The sequence below is a fragment of the Grus americana genome, chromosome 4 (genome assembly GCF_028858705.1).
Source record: "Grus americana isolate bGruAme1 chromosome 4, bGruAme1.mat, whole genome shotgun sequence".
Taxonomy (NCBI): domain Eukaryota; kingdom Metazoa; phylum Chordata; class Aves; order Gruiformes; family Gruidae; genus Grus; species Grus americana.
In genome coordinates, this window is record NC_072855.1 from 45,892,231 (window position 1) to 45,908,341 (window position 16,111).

Genomic DNA, 16,111 nt, shown 5'->3' on the forward strand with positions numbered 1-16,111 from the left:
CTGCAGGGACAAGGAACATCCGACAAGTCTGCAAACTCTCCTTGCACTCCTGGTTGCTTTTCTAGCCTGAGGAACCTGTCTCGTTGTGGCTTTTTGTTCTGCATATACCACGCTATGAAATCTGAACCTTATTTTTTTCCTCCTAGACAGCACAGTATCCCATACAACAAACTGGAATAGTGCATTTTTTGAGAAAGGCTTCATTTTCATTATTAATAGCAATTTTTGTCTGAATTAATTTTGCAGGGCAAAAAGTCCTCTTTTGCTCTTAACTAGAGAGGCCAGAGTCTTCAAAAATTCTGACCACATTGTGTTCAAGAAAAAAAAAAAGTAGGGAAACCCCCCCCCTCAGTGCTAAAAGCTGTTCCAAATACTGCATAACAATAACATTGAACTATGAAGCGTACTGAGCCTCTGGTTTCCAACAGCTGGTTTTTTTCTGTTTAGCAGTTTCTGCTTGTTTGATGTTCCTCAGGTGGTTGTTTGCGTTTCAAAATTTGTGCATAAGTAAAGTTTTAGCTCCAGTATGCTAGAGAAAAATACTTATATTGACTGTAGATTTTGCTGGCAGATACACACATTCACTTGTTTGGAACTGGATGCTGAAAGAAAGAATCTGCCTTAATATTCACTTTTAATTACTGTCTTAGAAATTCCTGGAAGACATTTCTGAAATAAATGCCTTAATGAAGTGCAGCTGAGAGAGACCGACTCATTGTGACATATGGTAAGGTAGGATGCCGAAAGCTTGTGCAGTTGGAAGACTTTAGAGTATATTCATCAAAGGACTACATGGTGACAATGTCAGTGAATTAATTTTTAAATTCAAAGCCAAAGACAATAATATCTAGCTATATAAATAACTTTGGCAAAGTAAGTCCTCTATGCAATTTAAGCCACAGCAATCAGACATTGTTTTATGTCACATTAGAAAAGAACGTGATGTGCCAGGAATTTCTTCTCTGTGTTGGGTTTAAGTAATACTCCCCCCTGACATTCCACTTTAATTAAAAAGCTCTACAAAGCATTTTGGAATTATTCATCCCTTCAAAATAAACATTTTTTAAAGTACAGAATTGCGTAAAGAAAAGAAAATGCTTGGCTTTGTGTCACTTCTGCCTGCCTAGCCTGTAGGTGAGGGATCCGGGCTGGTATTTTGACGGTAGGTCAGGGTGCACAGATTGAAGCAGCACAACAGCTCTGAATGATACTGAGCGGTGTCACCTTTCTTCTCAGACCAGATGTTACCACTCGTTTTACTCACCCGGTTATGAGTTTTCACAACGGACAGAAAGCATCCCGCAACACTTTCTACACAGAACCTGGCCAGCCCTGCAATGGGCGGATGCAGAAGTTACCTCGCGCAGCTTCACTGACGACTAACTGGTAAGCTCACCAGTTCAAAATGATTCTCCCAGCCTTAAACCTAGTCGAAATCTGATACGAATTACAGATAAAGTCATCAATAAAATAGCTATTGACCATAATTCGTCTGGAAGACTGGTTTCACTTTTAGCTAATCACTGAAGACTGAAGATATATAAAGAGCCTGTGGGTCAAAATCAATGTTTTATGTCTTTCACTAAAAAAAAAAGATGCTGACTTCAGTGAGTACAGGTTCTTGGTGACGACTGCCTGTGGTTGCAGTATAGAGCTCACGACAAAGGTATAGCTGGATGAAGTCTGAACTCATTACTTACAACTCACAGTACTGAGTTTTAAGACTGATTACTTATTACTGATTTCTTAAGACTGAGATTACTGAGTCTTAAATCATTACTTAAAGCAAACTGCTTCTTCCCATTTGAATATAGCATATTTTTATTTTCTCTGGCAGAGACTGAACTATGGAAAAGAACCTACAATGTTTAAAAGAAACTTTTCATTTTGGTAGCTATGTATCACTGAACTCTGATATCACTATTTCAGTGTAATAAAAATAGAAATGAAAAAGTTATAGAAAAGAATTTGTTTTACTCTGTTTCTCAAATGTTAATCTTAAAGATTTAAAGCAGTAATACTAATTACTTTATACATATCTAACATCATTCATCTTTGAGGTAGATTTGCATTATTGTAAAATACTACAGTTCTTCTGAGAGTTCTATTGACCTCAAAGGAGCTGCAACAGTTTACTTTGAGGGGGTAGGGGGTGATAAATTTACAAAGATTATATTAGATCATAAATCGGCCTTGAAAGTGCACAAAGAGCATGCTTTAAATTTTTCTTCTTTTATATTGCAGATGCTCTCTTATTTGCTTTTTATTGGTAGCTGTGACAACAACAACCAGGGAACATTCCTCAGTGTGCTCTTATTATCAAGTCTGACAATGGGATGCTCAGCCATGGGCAGAAAGAGGATTCTTTTAAAAGTCTGTTCACAACCTCGGTAAGTTGTTTACTCTTTTCTTTTGCTTGGAAGTTTACCACTTCTACCATTATTTGATAATGTTTTTGAAAAAAAGTGTAATAATAAGGTTTTTATGCTGTTTTGTGTGCATCCACTTCGAAATACTGGACTATCAACCTTTCTTTTTTTATTTTTTATTTTATTTTTTTCTTAAGACTCTGTCACCGAGTCACCGCGTTCAGTCAGTGCCATGTGAACCACTTGTAATTGATGGGCATCAACTGCAGGGGAAACTTTTTCACTTGTGGTACTATCACCTGCTGCCATGAAGCACTATAGATAGGTCCAGGTTATACACTTTAAGAGAGAGTCAGCTTTTGAGGCCGTTGTTCAGATTGAGTGGTTCGATTTTATTAATTACATGGAATAGGGATCAGCTAAGAAGCTTGATTCTAAATCCAGAAGATGAGCTTGTCACTGATTTGCAAAACATCAGGAAGAGTTTGAATCCATCTATGCAATTTTATACATCTTTTAAAATCTTATAGCACAACTGTTCTATGTCACAGTAGATAATTAAAACATTACTTTAAGAAGAAACGAGACACATACTGTAGTTCCCTTTGTAATAATAATTAGATAAATTATTGAAAGCAAATAATATTAGGGATAATGATCTCTATCATAAATACACAAATACCTGCAGATTTTACAACAATAGAATTTTTATTGTGAGAAACATCTGAAAAGTACAAAGCAATAAACAACTTTTCAATTTTGAATTTGTATAAAGGGAAGTCTTCTACAGTATTCTAAAAGAAATTAAATAATAAATCGAACTTCATGTACTGTGGAAATGAGAAAATAGGGTATTGCCTCAAGTAAAATAAAAATCTAAGAGAGTGTGACCTAAAAGGGAAGATCTTTTTGAAGTCTTTGAAAGACAGCGAGGGAAAGAAGTTTCTGAAACATAGCCCTGCGCTACTTCATTTTATATCCCTTCCATTAATTGATTTAATCCATGAGAGTAGAAGAAAATCTCTGCTCATAGACCGCATCCCCAACTGCCTCGGCCTCTGACCCTGCAACAGTTTAAGCTTCCCCAGGAAACCTCCTCTTCCCGGAATCGTACGAGAAGGCATATTTCACACGCTTTCCCCTTTGTCAGGACTTGCACTATGAGATTTCAGCTTTAGAATGCTATGCTTCCGCAACAGATGATTTTGCAATGCTTTCCTATTAAATCTTCAGTTACAAGCTCAACAAACAACACTGTACTTTACAAGCCCTTTTCGCACCTAAGTTAAATAAAACCCCCACATTTTTCCAGTGCATTTTTCTGTTGTCCTAAACTCTCTCACATCTTCTGAAATGATCTTAAACCAAATTCCATGCCTACGAACCAAACGAAACAAAATAAAAATATTAGCTCATGATACACCTGAAGTTAGGGTGAAGGTGAATGGAGGTGAAATACAGATTTTTAAAGCAGACTCTCAACAAGAATGCAGTTCTTTTGGTAATTGTTCATGAGAATTTGCTGAAGTGAATATTTTTTCACTCTAAGAGCACTTGTAATTTACACATACTTGAAAATTTGTGTTTTGTACGGAACTAAATAATTTGAAAGTTATTGAACCGGAAAATCCTGCAGAGGAATACACCTGGGAATCTATGACTTGAAAAAGTTTAGAAGCAAGAGCTGGCAGCTTAACATGCACTCTTCTTGAGTATATGTTAATTTTTAGCTCATATTTTACCCAGGAATCCATATTCTTTCAATCATTTGTTCTTCAAGGGATGTCAGTAAGTCAGTTAAGGGAAACAGAATATTTACATTATTTATATTTCAGGAAATTTACACCTGAAATTTCAGACTCCTTAGCATACGCTTACTGGCTTAGCATGAGAACTATCATTTAAACGATAGTGACATTTGGACAATAACGTTGTCCAAAATGCAGTCCTAGTTCCTTTATCATATTCATACCCCTATTTTCTACCCCAGTTGGCTTAGAAACAAAGCAACAGCGTGCAGTGGGACTGCATATACCCAAATCCCATTTTAGTGCTCAGTGAGTGAGGGTGTGAGCCTGTATACAGGCCGTGAAACTTCAACTTGGACCAGATTTTCTAAAAAGTCAGGTACATTGTAACAAAGCTAGTTGTTATGTCACAAAAAATACCATCTTATATTGTTTCCATGTTGATAATGGATATTACTCTTGTGAGTAAAATTAATATTTCACCATTAATACTTCTGTGATCATTTCTCTGTGCATATAGACATGCCTCTTCATGTCTACAACATGCTCAAGCACGTGACAGTCTCGCGCCGTCCTCCACTTTTAAATGATCAATAATGCCCACGAAGGTGCGCATGAATTCAAATGCTGGTCAACAAGAAAATTCTGTTGTTTAGTTTTTGTGATAACAAAGTGACGACTGGGAACCAGCTGGCCCCTGGCTGAATCTCTGGGGCAGGGGGGAATACCAGAGGTTTGCACAGCAGCTCTGGCAGAAGATGAGTGTACTTGTCACAAGCGACAGTATTTTATGGAGAATGCTCAAAGCAATTCTGCTCAGAGGACATGTATAATGCCAGCAATACAACTTGTATCTTATGGCCCGCTCCAAAATCTGACCATTTGATAGATTTGTATTCCAATATTGACAGTATTTTCAACTACCTTTCTTTTTTCCATTTAGTAAACTGAAAAGATTGAAAATGAGTTAGTACTACCTGCAATATCAAGGTTTACTGATGCCTTCTGAATACTGTCTGCATATTAATTTCTTTTACAATAAAAATGTCTTTCCCTCTCTTTTTATCAAACTTCAGGGAGCGAACAATAATCTCTGCAAAGAAAAAAACAGTACTTCTGTGCTTTCACTTAATAGCCAGCAGAGTTATAGCTTTTAATGTAGAGCATCTTCAGTACCTATTGCCCTCAGGAAAAAAAAAAAAAAAATTACTGCAAACACAGATCCTTTCTTTAGTATCTGAGTACTTCTAAAAAAAAAAAAAAAAATTTATAAGAGCACAATTAACCACAGGAGTCTCTGCTCCTGTTGTTTTTTACTCTCAGGCATCTATCTCGGCAGGAAAATTCAAGCAGAATTGACCTGGCTGCCGGTATTTCTTGGGCACTCCTCAGAAGAGGCAGACAAGAGTCAAGAGATACATCGCTTTTTCCTTTCAAAGTGTTGGTTATAAAATAGGCATAGTAACTAGTATTTGTAACTATACTGTCTTTTCTTTACGTGATCATTTCCTGTTATTTCTTTGGATTTAAGAATCAAGAAAATCTATTCCAGTAAGGAAAAAAAACCCCAGTATTGAAGATTATTTCACTTCAGGTTTTACATAGCACACTGAGGGCAAGAAAGAAAACAAAACAGTTGGAAAATAGAAAACTTATTTTGAGACATTATGCCACAAAATGTTACTGACTGATATCAGGATTTTAACATCCAAATGCAAAAGAAAATTTAGGTTTTAGTCTGAAAGAGCTTATAGTTACTTTGCCTTTTTTTTTTTCTTTGAGTAGACAGTAGATTCTATGACATAGCTATTACATAACGTTGTATTGCTATTTATATAATGATGAAACACTAAAATAAAAATCTACTGGTTTAAGATTTTCAATCTTCTAAAATGTACTATCTTATTTGGCATCAATTACTGAATAGATAAAAATGAAAAATGACTTTTTAAGGAGGCATTTTATCATCAGAAGTTTTGTCAGTCTCCAGCTCTCTGAAAAACAAGACGATTTCAAAGCAGAAATGCTTGTTTAAAAAGAAGTTTTATCTAAACAGAAATATTACTCTGGTACTGGTCTGAATTATTTCATCTTAAATAGAACAGCAGTGTTATATGTAAAAAATAAAACCATAACTATTTAAAAATTAAGCTGTGCTATTTTGGTTCATAAAACATAGATTGCCTGGCAAGTTAAAGCATGGCAAGCATATATTTTGGTTTGGTGCAGGCAGAAAACAATGAAATTGCATACAGGGCAATCAAAGACAGGTTTGATCATTAGGAATCCAATTTATATCCCCTTTTCAGTGAAACAGCTTCTGAACTTGCTTGCCCAAATTAAGATGCATCATATTTTGAAGTGTATTTAAGCAAATTTTCATCAGAATTCCCACTTGCAAAATAAATTTAGGAACTGAGAGGCAGGAAAGAGCTAATTTTAAAGGTATTTAAGCACTTGTCTCTATGCAGATTCTCCTAAGATTTTCTGAAGTAGCCAGAGCATGTTAGACCGTTCCGTTGATTTCAGCACCTACTGTCTTTTAGCACCTATAAACGGGAATTTAATTGTTTAAATCGTTCTAGATAGCTCAGATGTAGGTACATCTACAATTCATAAAATTCTGGCCCAAATACAGCTGGAATGAAATCTGCTTTTTAGCTTTTTTAGGATCATTACCAAATATCAAACTCCTTAGAATTTCAAATGTCATATCTGTTGCAAGTCTCTCAGTTTATACTACCAGTAGCTTCATTACAGTTAATTAACAATGTATAATACTAATTACACTCATCAGAGAAGATTAGTTTGCAGGTGCACCTCTTTTCTGAAGAAAATGTGTGAACAGTGTTCTTTTTCATGTGTCAGCTTTCATCTGTTTTTCAGTTAACAAATAGCAGTGATAGCAATTATTTTTCTATTTGTTTCAAATATGTTTTGTCCAAAAAAAAAAAAAAATTGGGCATTTGGGTGGTGGGGGTTTTTTTTTGTTTGTTCATTTGGTTTTTTCCCTTTTTTCTTTTCTTCTTCTTCTGTTTCCTAGCAGGAAATGAGTCAAAATCTTCAGATACACTCTCGGTCCTGTTCAGGCAGTATGGATAAACATCTTACCAAGTCCCCAGTGTGGATTCCAAGACCAGTCAATGGCAAGTACCTTTTCTTGATAGCAACAGGCATGTCTTTTCCCCACTAAGGCTTGTCAAGAAGATTTACCTAAAATAGATCATGTTATAGTGCTCAGTCTTCATACCCTCAGAGCTATTCCTCCATGTTCGTCTGTTACTTGACTATTTTGCACTGCTGAGAACAATCTAACCCTATTTTTGTGGCAATCTCAGAAAATGAAAGATCCCTTTCTGGCCTCCTTGCACCTAGCTCACTTATATCTCAGGATAGGAATCCACAGTCCCGCCTCTCTCCAGATTAACTTTTTATTCTACTTTTTCTCTATTGTGATTATCTTAACAGGTCTGAATCAACATTGGCATCTGCAGGAGTTTTCTCTGTTACGGACAATGGCAGAGTTAACTGATGAACATTTAACTTTAATTGGGCAAAATACCATTATTCAGAGCAGAAATTTAGAATTATAGAATTTATAAAATTGCACACCCTTAGTTTACCAGTGACAAAGCTTCCAAAGGCTGATTATCAGTTCTGACACAGGAAAGAGAGTGTACATGAACATAAATATTAGCCAGAGTTCCTTCAGAAAAAACATCCATAAAGCAGGAGTACCTGTCAGCAGCAGTAGTCCTATATATCTAAAATAATAAATATATATTATTCTATGTGGCGTTCCTCAGGGGTTGGTATTGGGACTGGCACTGTTCAACATCTTTGTCGGCGACATAGACAGTGGGATCGAGTGCACCCTCAGCAAGTTTGCCAATGACACCAAGCTGTGTGGTGTGGTTGACACGCTGGAGGGAAGGGATGTCATCCAGAGGGACCTTGACAGACTGGAGAGGTGGGCCCGTGCAAACCGCATGAAGTCAACAAGGCCAAGTGCAAGGTCCTGCACATGGGTCAGGGCAATTCCAAGCACAGCTACAGCCCAGGCACAGAATGGATTGAGAGCAGCCCTGAGAAGGACTTGGGGGTGCTGGTGGACAAGAAGCTCAATGTGACCCAGCAACGTGTGCTTGCAGCCCAGAAAGCCAACCATGTCCTGGGCTGCATCAAAAGAGGCGTGACCAGCAGGTTGAGGGAGGTGATTCCACCCCTCTACTCCGCTCTTGTGAGACCCCACCTGGAGTACTGCGTCCAGCTCTGGGGGCCCCAATATAAGGACATGAAGCTGTTGGAGCGAGTCCAGAGGAGGGCCACGAAGACAATCAGAGGGCTGGAGCACCTTTCCTATGAGGACAGGCTGAGAGAGTTGGGGTTGTTCAGCCTGGAGAAGAGAAGGCTCCAGGGAGACCTTACAGCAGCCTTCCAGTACCTGAAGGGGGCCTACAGGAAAGCTGGAGAGGGACTGGTTACAAGTGCATGGAGTGATAGGATGAGGAGTAATGGCCCTAAGCTGAAGGAGGGTTGATTTAGATTAGATATTAGGAAGAAGTTCTTTACTGTGAGGGTGGTGAGGCACTGGCACAGGTTGCCCAGAGCAGCTGTGGCTGCCCCCTCCCTGGAAGTGTTCAAGGTTGGATGGGGCTTTGGGCAACGTGGTCTTGTGGGGGGTGTCCCCGCTCATGGCAGGGGGGTTAGAACTAGATGGTCTTTAAGGTCCCTTCCAATGCCAACAATTTTACGATTTATAAAACTACAATAATATGGGAATATTCTACTCATCTACAGCCTCTGTTATGCCTTGCTGTAATAATAATATTTGAATCCTCTATGCTACAGTAACACTGTTTCTGCTATCACCATGACACTTTCTAAGTTGTAGCAGTATTTTGGAGTAAGTTAAACATAAAAATTTTCTTAGCTCAATAAATTGGATTATTTGACATATAATGAAAACAACTATCTATATTTACATTGATGTTTAGGCAGTTTAGCAGCTTAGGCACATCCTGGTAGCACATGGATTTCCTTCCTACTTCTTCCTTCATTTTGATTCTCTGCTATTTCAAGAAATAGAATAAACAAATTGTTTATTCTGTTTCAAAAAAATAGAATCTGGAAATGACACTTAAGCAATTAAAATTGGGAATCTATTTATAGGCCAGAACAGCATTTATTCATACACACATGCACAAAAGTTTTTAATTCAGCTTTATCACATCTCCTCTAATAATGATATCCTCAGATTGTTTCTCTTTTGTTAAACTTTCTTAGCATCAGTCACTGGAGTAAATGTAATCTCATTTTAATTTTTAAAAATGGAAAACTAATGCAGTAAGACACAAGGCCTATTTTTCATTAACGTAGCCATCAGATCAGACATAAAATTAATTATTAGAATGCATTCAACAGATATATCATAAGACATGAAAGCAATTATAAACCAGTTATTTTATCATTGCGCATGATGCTATTCATTGTTCTGGCATTTTATATAGGAGAAATTTCAATCTGTAGAACTTTGTTCATGAAAATGGACAACCAAAATCTGCATGTTCTGTTTATTGCTTGCTTTATAGAATTGCTTAGGTTGGAAAAGACCTTTAAGATCATCAAGTCCAACCGTTAACCTAGCACTGCCAAGTCCACCACTAAACCATGTCCCTAAGCACCTCATCTCTGTGTCTCTTAAATACCTCCAGGGATGGTGACTCAGCCACTTTCCAGGGCAGCCTGTTTCAATGCTTGACAACCCTTGCAGTGAAGAAATTTTTCCTAACATCCAATCTGAACCTCCCCTTGCACAACTTGAGCCCATTTCCTCTTGTTCTATCACTTGTTACTTGGGAGGAGAGACCAACACCCACCTGGCTTCAACCTCCTTTCAGGTAGATGTAGAGAGCAATAAGGTCTCCCCTCAGCCTCCTCTTCTCCAGGCTAAACAACCCCAGTTCCCTCAGCCACTCCCTCATAAGACCGGTGCTCTAGACCCTTCACCAGCTTCATTGCCCTTCTCTGGACACACTCCAGCACCTCACTGTCCTTCTTGTAGTAAGGGGACCAAAACTGAACACAGTATTCAAGGTGCGGCCTCACCAGTGCCGAGTACAGGGGGACAATCACATCCCTACTCCTGCTGGCCACACTATTCCTGATACAAGCCAGGATGCTGTTGGCCTTCTTGGCCACCTGGGCACACTGCTGGCTCATATTCAGCCGGCTGTCAACCAGCACCCCCAGGTCCTTTTCCTCCGGGCAGCTTTCAGCCACTCTGCCCCAAGCCTGTAGGGTGGCCTGGGGTTGTTGTGACCCAAGTGCAGGACCCGGCACTTGGCCTTGTTGAACCTCATACAGTTGGCCTCGGCCCATTGATCCAGCCTGACTAGATCCCTCTGTAGAGCCTTCCTACCCTCAAGCAGATCGACACTCCTGCCCAACTTGGTGTCATCTGCAAACTTACTGAGGGTGCACTCAATCCCCTCATCCAAATCATTGATAAAGATATCAAAGAGAACTGGCCCCAGTATTGAGCCCTGGGGAACACCACTTTTGACTGGCCACCAATGGGATTTAATCCCATTCATCACAACTCTTTGGGCCTGGCCATCCAGCCAGTTTTTCACCCAGTGAAGCGTACACCTGTCCAAGCCATGAACAGCCAGTTTCTCCAGAACACTGTGGGAAATGGTGTCAAAGGCTTTACTGAAGTCCAGGTAGACAATATTCACAGCCTTTCTCTCATCTGCTAAGCAGGTCACCTTGTCATAGAAGGAGACCAGGTTAGTCAAGCAGGACCTGACTTTCATGAACCCATGCTGACTGGGCCTGATCACTTGGTTGTCCTCTATGTGCCACGTGATGACACTTAAGGTGATCTGCTCCATTACCTTCCCCAGCACTGAGGTCAGATTGACAGGCCTGTAGTTCCCTGGATCCTTCTTCTGGCCCTTCTTGTAGATGGGTGTCACGTTTGCTAACCTCCAGCCAGCTGGGGCCTCCCTGGTTACCCCGGTTACCCAGGACTGCTGATAAAATGATGGAAAGCGTCTTGGTGAGCACTTCTGCCAGCTCCCTCAGTATCCTTGGGTGGATCTCATCCAGCCCAAAGACTTGTGTGTGTCTAAGCGGTGTAGCAGGTTGCCAACCATTTCCTCTTGGATTATGGGGGCTTCATTCTGCTCCCTGTCTTCCAGCTCAGGGGGCTGGGTACCTGGTGAACTACTGGTCTTACTGCTAAATGCTGAGGCAAAGATGACGTTAAGTACCTCAGCCCTTTCCTCATCCTTTGTCACTATGTTTCCCCCCTGCATCCAATAAGTGATGAAGATTCTCCTTAGCCCTCCTTTTGTTGTTAATGTATTTATAGAAACGTTTTTTATTATCTGTTACTGTAGTACGAAGATTAAGTTCTAGCTGGGCTTTGGCCCTACTATGCCCTTCTCCCTGCATAGCCTAATGTAGTTGTCCTGAGTTGCCTGCCCCTTCTTCCAAAGGCCATAAACTCTCCTTTTTTTCCTGAGTTCCAGCCAAAGCTCTCTGTTCAGCCAGTTCTCTTTTAAATTTGAATAAACACCAATTATTCTAAAAGGCTATTTTTGACATTGATTTATTCACAGCCAGAGCAAGATGATACCATCCTGGCCAAAAATTGTTGTTCTTTAATTCTGTTTCTATATAAAAGCAAGTAGAAATCAGATCAAAACTAGTCTTTGGGTTGTTTACTTAGGATATGATTTTAAGGAATCTTTGGGAATTAAGATACTAAACTTCTGCTCACTTTCTAAAGACTAAGTTAACTCCCTTTTGGTTTTGAAAATTACATACCTATAACAAAATTTAGCAATATTAAAAACCCCACTACATTCAGCAAAACACAGAAGTCATAATTTTTATATGGAAATCAGCACCAAACTGCTGTCACGTTAGACAGGCAAACAAGAGATGCAGGGCAAGTCAAATCATGAGACAAATTAATCCTTCACCAGGTTAGGAACGAGCGAGTTAACCAGCCCTTCAGCTTCATCAGGTCTGGAGGGATGAGAAACTAGAATCCTCCCTTACACTGAGATGCTTAAAAACTGGTGCTTTTATCAGAAGAATCGTCCTCAACTGCCTTCATCCTATTTCACCTTCCCAAGGGGTGGGTCCTCCGTTGGCTGGCAGTGAGGGTCTTCGCAATGCCTCTGCAGGGATTTCCTACAGCAGAGCCTTACTATTTGTCCATACATTGTAGCACAATGAGTGCCTTAGATACCTCTTGCAAAAAAAGTTTTATAACTATATACAAACTGAAGTTTAATTCCACATTTTTATTTCTTTCCCAATATTTTGCAGATGGCACAAACTCTTTCCAAGGCAGTGATACCTCAATTCACTCTCTAACTGAAAAGCAAAACTACCCATGAAAAATACTCCTCTATTTGTTTGACTTGCTTATTGGTCACACTGCTAAAGAGGAGAACATCTTTCAGATTAAACACGACTACTTCTGCTAAAGTACTTTAAAACACATTCCTACATATATTGCTTTGGGACAGTGCCCTAAGTTTTCCTGTTTCCAACACTGCACGGTCCAAGGTAAGGAGGTTGCTTTTCTACCTTACTAGGAAAGACAGAATTATTTTTCCTCCTCACTGTGATGAGGCAACCCAGAATGCAAATCTGGAATGGTTAGTTGCCTTTGATTTTCCTTCTATTATTGAGAACATTGCATCATTAGAAATCTGGGCTCATGGTAAATGGCAATCCCAAACTTGTAATGCTGTTACGCATTTTTTCACTGCTGTGACCTTTAATGTAGCAGAATAAGTTCAACTTCTTTATATATACTTTTTATACTTCTGTACAAATCTATATAAATATCTATATTTTTTCCTCAGCTATTACTCCATAGATTTCAAAAGGAAGATAAATACAAATGGGAAATGTAAGTAATAGGTAAAAAATGTAAAAATACATTTTTCTGTTTTGAATAATTCATGTTAAGCCATTTGACTACTCTCAGCACAGCTTAAGATAAGCTGAGATAATTTTTCTGAACCTTCATTATTTATAATTTACAGGAAAATCTTTGAACTAAAATATAGAATAAGTGTTGCAGCAGATAACCACATTTACTCCCTCTTGCATACCACAGAAGCAAAGAAAAATTAAAGGAGGGATAAAAACCTAATTGAGAAGTAATCCTAATTGCAAATTGTACCATTAACAGCTCACAAATTGTAATTTTAGCAGATTGTACTGTCATTTTACTGTAGTCAGGTTTCTTATTAGTACCCTAAAATAACAGGGACTGAAATACGTGAAGTTACTTAATCCTGACAACCAGGCCTGTGGCTACAAGAAATAAATATTTATGCTATGGCCAGATTGCTTTTGTAGGTAGTGTTATTTGGTAATTGTTTCAAAGAGAGTAGTTTAACCTCAAGTTTTATCTGTTAATATACCAGAGCTACTGATTATTGCTTATTTCTTAACCCAATTTCACTGAGATTTCACCTGACTAAAGCACGGAAAGGCAAGCTTTCCTAGGAAGGGAAAGGGGTAGCTCTTCTCCACACAGCCTGAGAAATATTTTCCCCTTGCTTGAGATCCTTACTGCCAAACTATTTTGAAGGCAAGCAGAATGAGAAGGGAGCAGTGAGATTGGCACAGTAGAGTACTGCAAGAGGTCAGAGAATGCTGCAAGCAATAGGGGTATCACAAAAAGTACGGAGGTAACGTTAAGATGCTTCTACAAGGAAACGTTATAGAGATATGTACTAGACCACTCAGAAGCTTTTATTCCTCTGATTAACAAACATTTTAACTTTCTTTTTAAGGTATAACTTCTACCATAGTAACCTCTTCATTGAGTTCTACAGGCTTCTGTATGTTGGGCAAAACAATGATGGTTATATTGTCACGTAATCAGTTTTAATTTTTCCCTGGCCACATCGTGCTTGTTTGGCTGGGATAAACTTAATTTTCTTCATAGTAGCTATCATGGGGCTATGGTTTGGATTTGTGCTGGAAGCAGTGTTGACAACACAGGGATGTTTTAGTTGCTGCTGAGCAGTGCTGACACAGAGCCAAGGGCTTTGCTGCTCCTCACCCCACCCCACCAGCGAGGAGGCTGGGGGTGCACAAGGAGTTGGGAGGGGACACAGCGGGGACAGCTGACCCCAACTGACCAAAGGGAGATTCTATACCATATGATGTCATGCTCAGCATATAAGGGGCTGGGGGAAGAAGAAAGGAAGCAGGAGGACGTTTGGAGTGATGGCGTTTGTCTTCCCAAATCACCGTTACGCATGATGGAGCCCTGCTTTGCTGGAGATGGCTGAACACCTGCCTGCCCATGGGAAGTGGGGAATGAATTCCTTGTTTTGCTTTGCTTGTGTGCAGCTTTTGCTTTACCTATTAAACTGCCTTTATCTCAGCCCAGGAGTTTTCTCACTTTCACCCTTCCATTTCTCTCCCCCATCCCTCCATGGGGGAGTGAGCGAGCGGCTGCGTGGGGCTGAGCTGCCGGCTGGCGTTAAATCACAACACACATTTAAGAGGGAAATACTGGAGCAGGTATCACAATAGATTAAAAAAAAATTTAGGATTCATCTCAGAAACAGACAGTGATCCTATGAATAGTTCAGATTTTCTTTCCAACAACAGTGCTTTGTATAGAAGTGAGGATATGGATGGTTACAGGAATAGGCAGACCACCCACCCCTTCTGTTCTGCACCTGCCCAGGTTTACAGACAGCGGTGTGGGCAGAATAAGAATATTTGATTGAAGAGTTTAAAGCATCCCTGCTACCAAGAGAGAGATTTTATCATTTCCTGACCAAAGCACACTGTTACTATTTAAAATTGCCTGTCTCTTGCTTCTCACCAGCCAAGTTGCTTTGAGAGCATTGTCAAAGCCCTTTCTTCGGAAATTATTGTTCCTCTTCCCACACTCCAGTTCACCATGCAGGAACTGGTTAGGCGTATACATCTGCCTCCATCTGACTCTCCTGTCAAGACTGGCACATCTTAGCCTCCCTTATTAAGGTCCCTGTGGGCGCAGCGTTGGAAGGCTGCAATTTCATCCGCTGGTGTGCAAGACAAAATAATCCCTTCATGCTGGCATCAAGATGGTATACAGACACATACTTGCTGTTTCCAAGAACTGACTATGGGCCTGGACTTACATATTTAAAAATATAACAAACATCTGCAGCACAATACAGAAGTACAGAATTTATATAAAGGTAGGAGAGCTTAAATTAAAAGATAAGGCAGGTTGGCAAATGGACCAGTTCTTTAACATTCCTCATGCACAGCCTTCTCTATTAAAAAACCCCACCCCCCCCAAAACAAACAAACAAAAAACCCCCACATGCACTAGCAGTTTAGATCATAGCACCAGCAGTAGAATTATTTTCTCCCCAGTAACTACTTTTTTTCTGATAATTTTAGGGGAGCTACATGAGATACTGCCTTAGAAATGAACTGACAGTATATGGATCAGTTCGGCAGCGTTTGTTAAGAGATGTACTTAATTTAAATGGCAAGATTCTTCTCCTGGTAAAGTGAGCAGAGCATTTAATTCCATTATGCAACTGACAGAAGTATCACTACACTATGAATTAATATTTTCAGTTGCATACAAGAGCATTTTATCTAAACAAATTACATTTGCTTCCGATAGTCATTCAAGTAGTCATAAGAGGACTAAACCACTATTATGCTTTTCAGCTGTGTCCTTCCTCTAATAGGTTCAAACATTATTAGCTAGTCTTAGCGCCTACAGATTTCTAAAGGAAGTCACTGACCCACAACGGAAATTCGTGCAGAGTCCTATTTTTGAGAACAGACACGAGGAGCAATAATGGAATTATTATTTAACTAGGAAAAGAAATTGTGCTGGTGAGATACCACAGTGGTGGGGGGAATTACTGAAAGTGTTCTCAGACATCAGAAGTGTGCAAAGACTCTGCTTATTTCAGCATCCTGTACTTC

The 16,111-nt window shown here is 39.5% G+C and overlaps 1 long non-coding RNA gene across 2 annotated transcripts; it reads left to right on the forward strand.

Moving 5' to 3' along the window:
* Positions 1 to 1,157: 1,157 nt before the first annotated feature.
* On the forward strand, positions 1,158 to 14,530 carry LOC129205613 (uncharacterized). Of its 2 annotated transcripts, none has more exons than XR_008576800.1 (3): positions 1,158 to 1,386; positions 2,245 to 2,390; positions 7,161 to 14,530. It is a non-coding gene; the product is annotated as an uncharacterized LOC129205613 (long non-coding RNA). The 2 variants fall into 2 exon arrangements; XR_008576801.1 differs by having other exon boundaries at positions 7,164 to 14,530.
* Positions 14,531 to 16,111: the final 1,581 nt, after the last annotated feature.